Source organism: Pongo abelii, chromosome 15 (genome assembly GCF_028885655.2).
Source record: "Pongo abelii isolate AG06213 chromosome 15, NHGRI_mPonAbe1-v2.0_pri, whole genome shotgun sequence".
NCBI lineage: Eukaryota > Metazoa > Chordata > Mammalia > Primates > Hominidae > Pongo > Pongo abelii.
This window is the reverse complement of record NC_072000.2, coordinates 62,349,309-62,356,357: the sequence shown is the minus strand read 5'-3', so window position 1 is coordinate 62,356,357 and position 7,049 is coordinate 62,349,309. Positions and strand designations below refer to the sequence as shown.

The window sequence follows — 7,049 nt, the reverse complement described above, 5'->3', positions numbered from 1 at the left end:
TTCTGAGTTTTTAATGAATGTGTGGTTATGTGTATGTTTTTATTGCTTCACTTTTTATCTCTTTTGACACCTTTTGTTATTTTTTTCTAATAAAAGTATTTACATAGAAGCATTCAGAGTGTCAACAAAACAGCTGCAACTTTTCTTTTTTTGCAATTGCAGAGTGGTGTTCAGTTAACAGAACAATTATTTCGTATAAGCCACATCAGAGACGACTGAAGATGAAAAAACTACCATCCCCATATATAACTAATTTGTGCTGTGCACCAACAAGAACCTGCTTTAAATTTCCATGGCAATTTACAACCCCCATACTGTACCAGGCAAGGTTAGTGGCTACTGAAAATACCACCAGGACAGGGCTATCTAAAGACATATTTAGTAGTGTGTTAACTATACAAAAAAAGACACTGTACAGTTTAAAACATTTTACACAGCCTTACATTTCAGTTTTTTTTCTTTAAAAAGAGTGAGTTGTGTACAGGGGAGTTAAATGTTTTATAGACAAAACCGCTAAAACCAGCGTATTCATAATCAGCGTATTCATTATCGTCGTCATCTTCATCTTCCTCCTCATCCTCTTCCTCCTCCTCATCCTCGTCATCTTCCTCATCCTTCCTTTTCTTGCTTTTTTCAGCCTTGACATCTCCCTTTTTCGCTGCATCAGGCTTTCCTTTAGCTCGATATGCAGCAGTATCCTTTCTGAATTTTTCCTTCAGCTTTGCAGCCTTCTTTTCATAAGGCCGTTTGTCATCTGCAGCAGTGTTAGTCTGCATCTCTCCCAGTTTCTTTGCAGCATAATCAGTGGACAGGCCAGGATGTTCTCCATTTGATTTTTGGGCAATACTCAGGCTGAAGGGAGGCCTGCTTGGGTGCATTGGGATCCTTGAACTTCTTTTTTGTCTCCTGTTTAGGAGGAATATAGGTTTTCATTTCTCTTTCATAATGGACCTCGTCCGCCTTTGCCATATTTTCAAATTTTCCTTTCTCTTTAGCAGACATGGTCTTCCACTTCCCTGAGCACTTCTTAGAAAACTGTTTGAGAAGTTTACTGAAGCATCTGGGTGGTGATGCTTATGCTCCTCCCGACAGGTTTGCACAAAAAATGCGTATGATGACATTTTGTCTCTTGGCTTCTTAGGATCTCCTTTACCCGTGTTTAGTTATTTTTCCTCAGCGAGGCACAGAGTCACCCAGTGCCTGTCTGGCTCTCACTTGACACCTTTTATTTTTTTAAGGATTCTTAAGTCATTTAGGTTACTTTGTAGGTTTTTCCTGTGCCCCCATAAGAATGATAGCTTTAAAAATTATGCCGGGTTGGCAAAGAACGTACTTCCAGCTTTAGAATGTGTAGGTATAGCCAGGATTTTTGTGAGGAGGGGTGATTTAGAGCAAATTTCTTATTCTCCTTGCCTCATCTGTAACATGGGGATAATAATAGAACTGACCTGACAAGGTTGGAATTAGTATTACATGGTAAATACATGTAAAATGCTTAGAATGGTGTCAAGTGTTTGGGAAGTACTTGGGTATGAGGTGGTGGTGGTGGCGGTAACATATGTAATACTCTTACGTGCATATCATTCCAAGAGAGTTTTAAATGTATACGTTTATTGCATTGATATACAGAAATTAAGCATCTACACCCTCTTGTCTTGATTGTGAGACCCTACTAAAGGTCATATCCACCTCTCTCCAACCTTATTTTTTACTACTTCAAGCATCATATGCTGCAGTCACATTCAACTATCATGGTTCTCTTGTACAAGCCATATGTTTTCTCATTTACTTATGTTCATACTGTTCTCACCAATTTGAATGTTATCCTATCTCCCTGTATTCAAATGCTACCTTTTTAAGTGAAGTTTTCTGATAGTTCAGTAGGTAGAACTATATAGGTAATCATCATGTGAATTTCATATGTTTCCTCTTACATGATTCTTTAACACTTTTTGTATTGCACTTTAGCCTTTTATTTACATATGTCTCTTTTACTGTGTTATGCAATCTTTACAGGCAGAAAACTGTACCTTTTTCTTCTTTGTAGGTTTAGAACCTATCATAGGCCTTGGGACTTAGTAGGCATTCATTTGTGTAATGAAAATTTATAAAAGGTATCGCAAGCTAAAAGATTATGTTTAATGGACAAATGCATGCCAGTAAAAATGTGTTTTGTCAGTGTTTGTACATTCAAGAATGTCCTGGCCAGTCACTTAAAATGAAATCACTTTTTTAAAAAAAGATTGTATCTCTAAATAACCACCAGAGAATGGTTTTTCTGCTTGTTGTTACCTCATTTTTCACAGATCTTCCTAATAATTATCAGTGGTACAAATTTGGGAAAAGTTCATCCAGGGCTAAGGGTTCGTCACCTGCCAATAGTGGGATAGATAAGCCATGTGGCTCAATAAATTGTTGAATCCATAGTCTCACCCTCCAAGTACTTTTCTTTTTTAATTACAATACCATAATGCCTTTAGGTGTGAAACTGGGTATAGCCTGAGAATAGGAACTGGATGAGATATTTCATGAAGACCACTTGAGCCTTGCTTGCTGTGGTATTGCTATGGGCGTGGCATCATGATTTGGACGAAATGAGAATGGCAGGAATTGGGGAGATAAGTTAAAATATCAGGCTCATAGTAGGCCTTCATAGAGTTAAAGCAGTAGTTGTGTGCACTTAGCTCCAAAATTCTCAGAATTTTTACAGTAATTCAACAGGACATTGGATTGAATAAGCACTCTAATACTGAAACACTGGATTTGAAAACTGGATGTTATGTGTTCTACTCATAAGCCTGTTACTCATTGGCTGTGACCTGGGATACACCACTGTTTTTGCTTTTAGAGAATGAGGGTCATTGGGCTAGGTATTTATAGCTCTATTTTAGGGTTGCAGTCTAGCACCATATTTTTAAAACAAGAATTCTAAGCTTCTAATATCCACCTGTTCCTTGCAAGGTTAACTTTTTTTTAATAAACTCAGAATCAGAAGTCTTAGACATTTACTTGATAATTTTAGCATTTGAGGAACTGGCTGATGTTCCTGGAATCAAATTCTGACAGAAACTTTAATGCCCCCTCTATCTCACTGTTTTATTTAACAAGAGTTCTGATTGCTTTCATTGGTTGGTAAAACAGATATTTCAAGTAATAGCCACACTGATTAATTTCATTATGGTGACATTTCATTAATGTCATTATAGTGACATTTCAGTTTTATATATGTGTCTATGCTGCCCACACACAAAAGTACTACAGTGTGATTCAATATTTTCTTCTGTAGTTCATTTGTATAAAAAGTCAGATGTGGGGCCGGGTGCGGTGGCTCACGCCTGTAATCCCAGCATTTTGGGAGGCCAAGACGGGTGGATCATAAGGTCAGAAGTTCGAGAGCAACCTGGCCAATATGGTGAAACTCCGTCTCTACTAAAAATACAAAAGTTAGCCGGGCGTGGTGGCGCGCATGTGTAGTCCCAGCCACTTGGGAGGCTGAGGCAGAAGAATCGCTTGAACCCGGGATGTGGAGGTTGCAGTGAGCCGAGATCATGCCACTGCACTCCAGCCTGGGTACGGAGCAAGACGCCATCTCAGAAAAAAAAAAAAAAAAAAGTCTGATGTGATCCACAGAAGTGGTTTCATGACTTTACTGTAGGTCTGTCTCAACCTGCTTTGGACAGGGTGAGGAATCAACTAGATAATAACGTTTTAAATTTGTTTGGTACTTTAAGATTTGCTGGACACTTAGATATACTACTGCACTTATGTGTAATAGCTTAAAAGTTGGATACAAATTAATCATTACCTGAAAAATTTCTAACAGCAGTGGGTTGAGTGGGAAAAAAGGCATGGAGGATGAATTCATGGTCTTTTTTTTTTTTTCTTTCTGTTGGCGTGTTTGATACGTTTAATATGTTACTGAGTCTACCAGTTCAAATAGCCCACTTAGGGATCTTAGGGATTTGTATTTATTTACATTTAGGGTTACCTCAAATCCTATGGCAAGCAAAAAAATAAAAATAAATCCCCAATTATTTCCCTCAAATCAAACCAGAATTCCTACTGTTTCTCAAAAAAATCTTAGTTTCTTAGTCTATATATGCAATCATAAAGCTTCTTCCAGTGTTTGTATAATTTTGGTGGCCTAGATCTTGGTCAGATGGGACAGGGAGGGGAATTTTTTTTTTGTATGGAGGAACATAACCAAAAAAAAAAGCACCACTTTCTTGTTTCTTATTCCTCTGTGTATCACGTGATACTGCTTTTAAGGCCTTAGAATTGCCGAGGCCGTGGTAACCCAAGGCAGACTTGCTGTTTTCCTCTCAAATTTGAAGTTCTGCATTTTATTAGTCAGGAAGAACTAGTCTGTTACCAGTAAATACTTAAGCCACAAAACTTGCTTGTATGTGCTGCTGTGTACTTCCTGTTTTGTCAGATTTCCATTTAGGGAAAGGAATGGATTTTATGCTAGGCTAGCTTCTGAAATTCAGTTTGGAAGCCGTCCAGATATCTAGAGCGGGTGGTGGGGGAGAATGGCATGTCTTGTCTACATATGATGTCATTTGTCAGAAAGATTCATTTGGCTGCTTATCATGAAAGAGAGGGTTGCCAGGAAGCAAGAGAAACCTTTCGGTGTCAGAACTATTTAGTGTATGACTTGCCTACTTTGTGGCTTGCCTTTAGGCTTTCCATGTCAAATGTGTTTAAGGTTGTGAATGAATTATTAGATTGCCTATGAAGGAAGGATCTATGTTCATCTCTAGTAGATTTTTATTCCAGAAATATGTAAGAACTGCATTTAGACACATTTGCTTCACTTATAGAAGAGGCAGGTCAAAGGTTAGATGGTAATTAGAACTGGGCTACATTGTAAATGTTGAATATGTTTTGGGGGAAAGTTGCAGTAAAACCATTTTAAGAATCTTTTGCAGCTAAAATAGTAAATAGAACATCTAGTTATAAATGATGAATTTTCTGTCAGTTTTTATCCTATGAAATGAAATTCCAATTAGTTGTTAATAGAATGTGTGAGTAGAATATGCTTTTAGTGTAATCCTGAATCCTACTAATACTGCTGGTAACGGAATATTGTTTTGCAATGGTAGAACCAAAGCTCGTCTATAAAATTCTCTTTGACCAAATTGACCTGGTCTGCATTAAGTCAGAGCTAATTTTCTCTTTTTTGACCTGTCAGTCAAATATGAAAGATGCTTTTCAATCCCTGACCATTAGTGAACAGTTACAGAATTTCTTCTTTATTGGCACCCTGGCTCTTTGTTCACTCACATGTTGGAAATGTTCTCCTAACATCTGTATGTTGTCTTCCTTGGGAGCTGATGTTGAATTCTAAAATATTTGGAACCATCCCTGTAAATTTTCTGCCAGATTCTTCCCTCCCCTCCTCCCCTTCCCCCCACCCCCCACTCTTTTTTTCATCTAGGTGTATGTATGCTGCTATTTCTGAGACTTACATTCCTTACACAATCACGAAAAAAATTTTCCTAGATACCCATCATCCCCTACTGCTTCTTCCCCCATTTTGCTTTCTAAATGTCATCTCTTTCTTTTTTTTTTTTTTTTTTTTTTTTGAGTTGGAGTCTTGCTCTGTTGCCCAGGCTGGAGTGCAGTGGCGTGGTCTCGGCTCACTGCAACCTCCGCCTCCCAGGTTCAAGTGATTCTCCTGCCTCAGCCTCCTGAGTAGCTGGGATTACAGGCGCCTGCCACCACGCCTGGGTAATTTTTATATTTTTAGCAGAGACGGGGTTTCATCATGTTGGCCAGGCTGGTCTCGAACTCCTGACCTCAGGTGACCAACCCATCATCTTGGCCTTCCAAAGTGCTGGGATTACAGGCGTGAGCCATCACACCCTGCCCTAAGTGTCATCACTTTAAAAGTAACCTTTTCTGTTACTCTATTCTCCTTTTAATAACCTGTTTCCAAATCAGTGATTCTCAAATTTTAGAGTGTTAATAAGAATTACCTCAGGTACTTATTCAAAATACAGATTCCTGGGTCCCTCTTCATACCTGGTGAATTCAAATCTGTAGAATTTTGACTTAGGTGATCTTTGAACCACACTTTGAGAAAGTTGTCTGTTGCATGCATTCCCACTATCATGTAAATTCTGTTCTTCATATTTTTACATAGTCTACTTTGTTTTAATTACTGGAATCTCAGAAGTTTTTTGCTCATAATTATTGATAATGCTTTTTCTCCTGAATTCACTCATTGGAGGGGTCTTCCACTAGGTGTCCAGGAAATGTTCCCAAATTCCCTTCCATATTTGTCAGAATTTATGTCTTCTCCTTCCCAAAGCACATGTTTATAGTTCAGTATAGACATACAAGTATATGTATACACAGCTCTTTTTTATTTTTTTTTTGAGACAGGGTCTCACTCTGTTACCCAGGCTGGAGTGCAGCAGCACCATCTTGGCTCACTGCAACCTCTGCTTCCTGAGTTCAAGCAATTCAGCTGCCTCAGCCTCCCAAGTAGCTGGGACTACAGGCGCCCGCCACCATGCCCGGCTAATTTTTGTATTTTTAGCAGAGATGGGGTTTCACTGTGTTGGCCAGGCTGGTCTCAAACTGCTGACCACAAGTGGTCTGCCCACGTCGGCCTCCCAAAGTGTTGGGATTACAGGTGAGAGCCACTGTGCCCAGCCTGTATACACGTTTAATAGACCTTGCCAGTGATTTTTAGTATCTGCTTTTCTCACTGGGGAAAGAACTATATCTTAACTTTTTAAATTTTAATCTTCCTTGGTGATGTGATACATCGTAGGCATCCAAATATTTGCCTTGAATTTTTACTGCTATCACTTGGTTGCTGCTGATACTCAAACCAGTCAGACCTACTAAATATCATATATTATTATCTTTATACCTGTAATTTTCCTATAACATTTCCTTTTCTCTAAATTACCAGAATTTTCTTTAGTGCTGTCTTAAGAATAATTCCCTTATATTATATTAATCTTGAATCCCATTGGCTTTTCCTGAAAAAAAATTAACTCCCATTTCCACGTGGATCTTAACAGTTCAACTCT

General features: G+C 38.5%; 1 pseudogene; it reads right to left on the bottom strand.

The window, feature by feature from the left end:
• Positions 1-205: 205 nt before the first annotated feature.
• LOC103892361 (high mobility group protein B1-like) lies at positions 206-6,106 on the bottom strand (annotated as a pseudogene).
• Between the last annotated feature and the right edge of the window lie 943 nt (positions 6,107-7,049).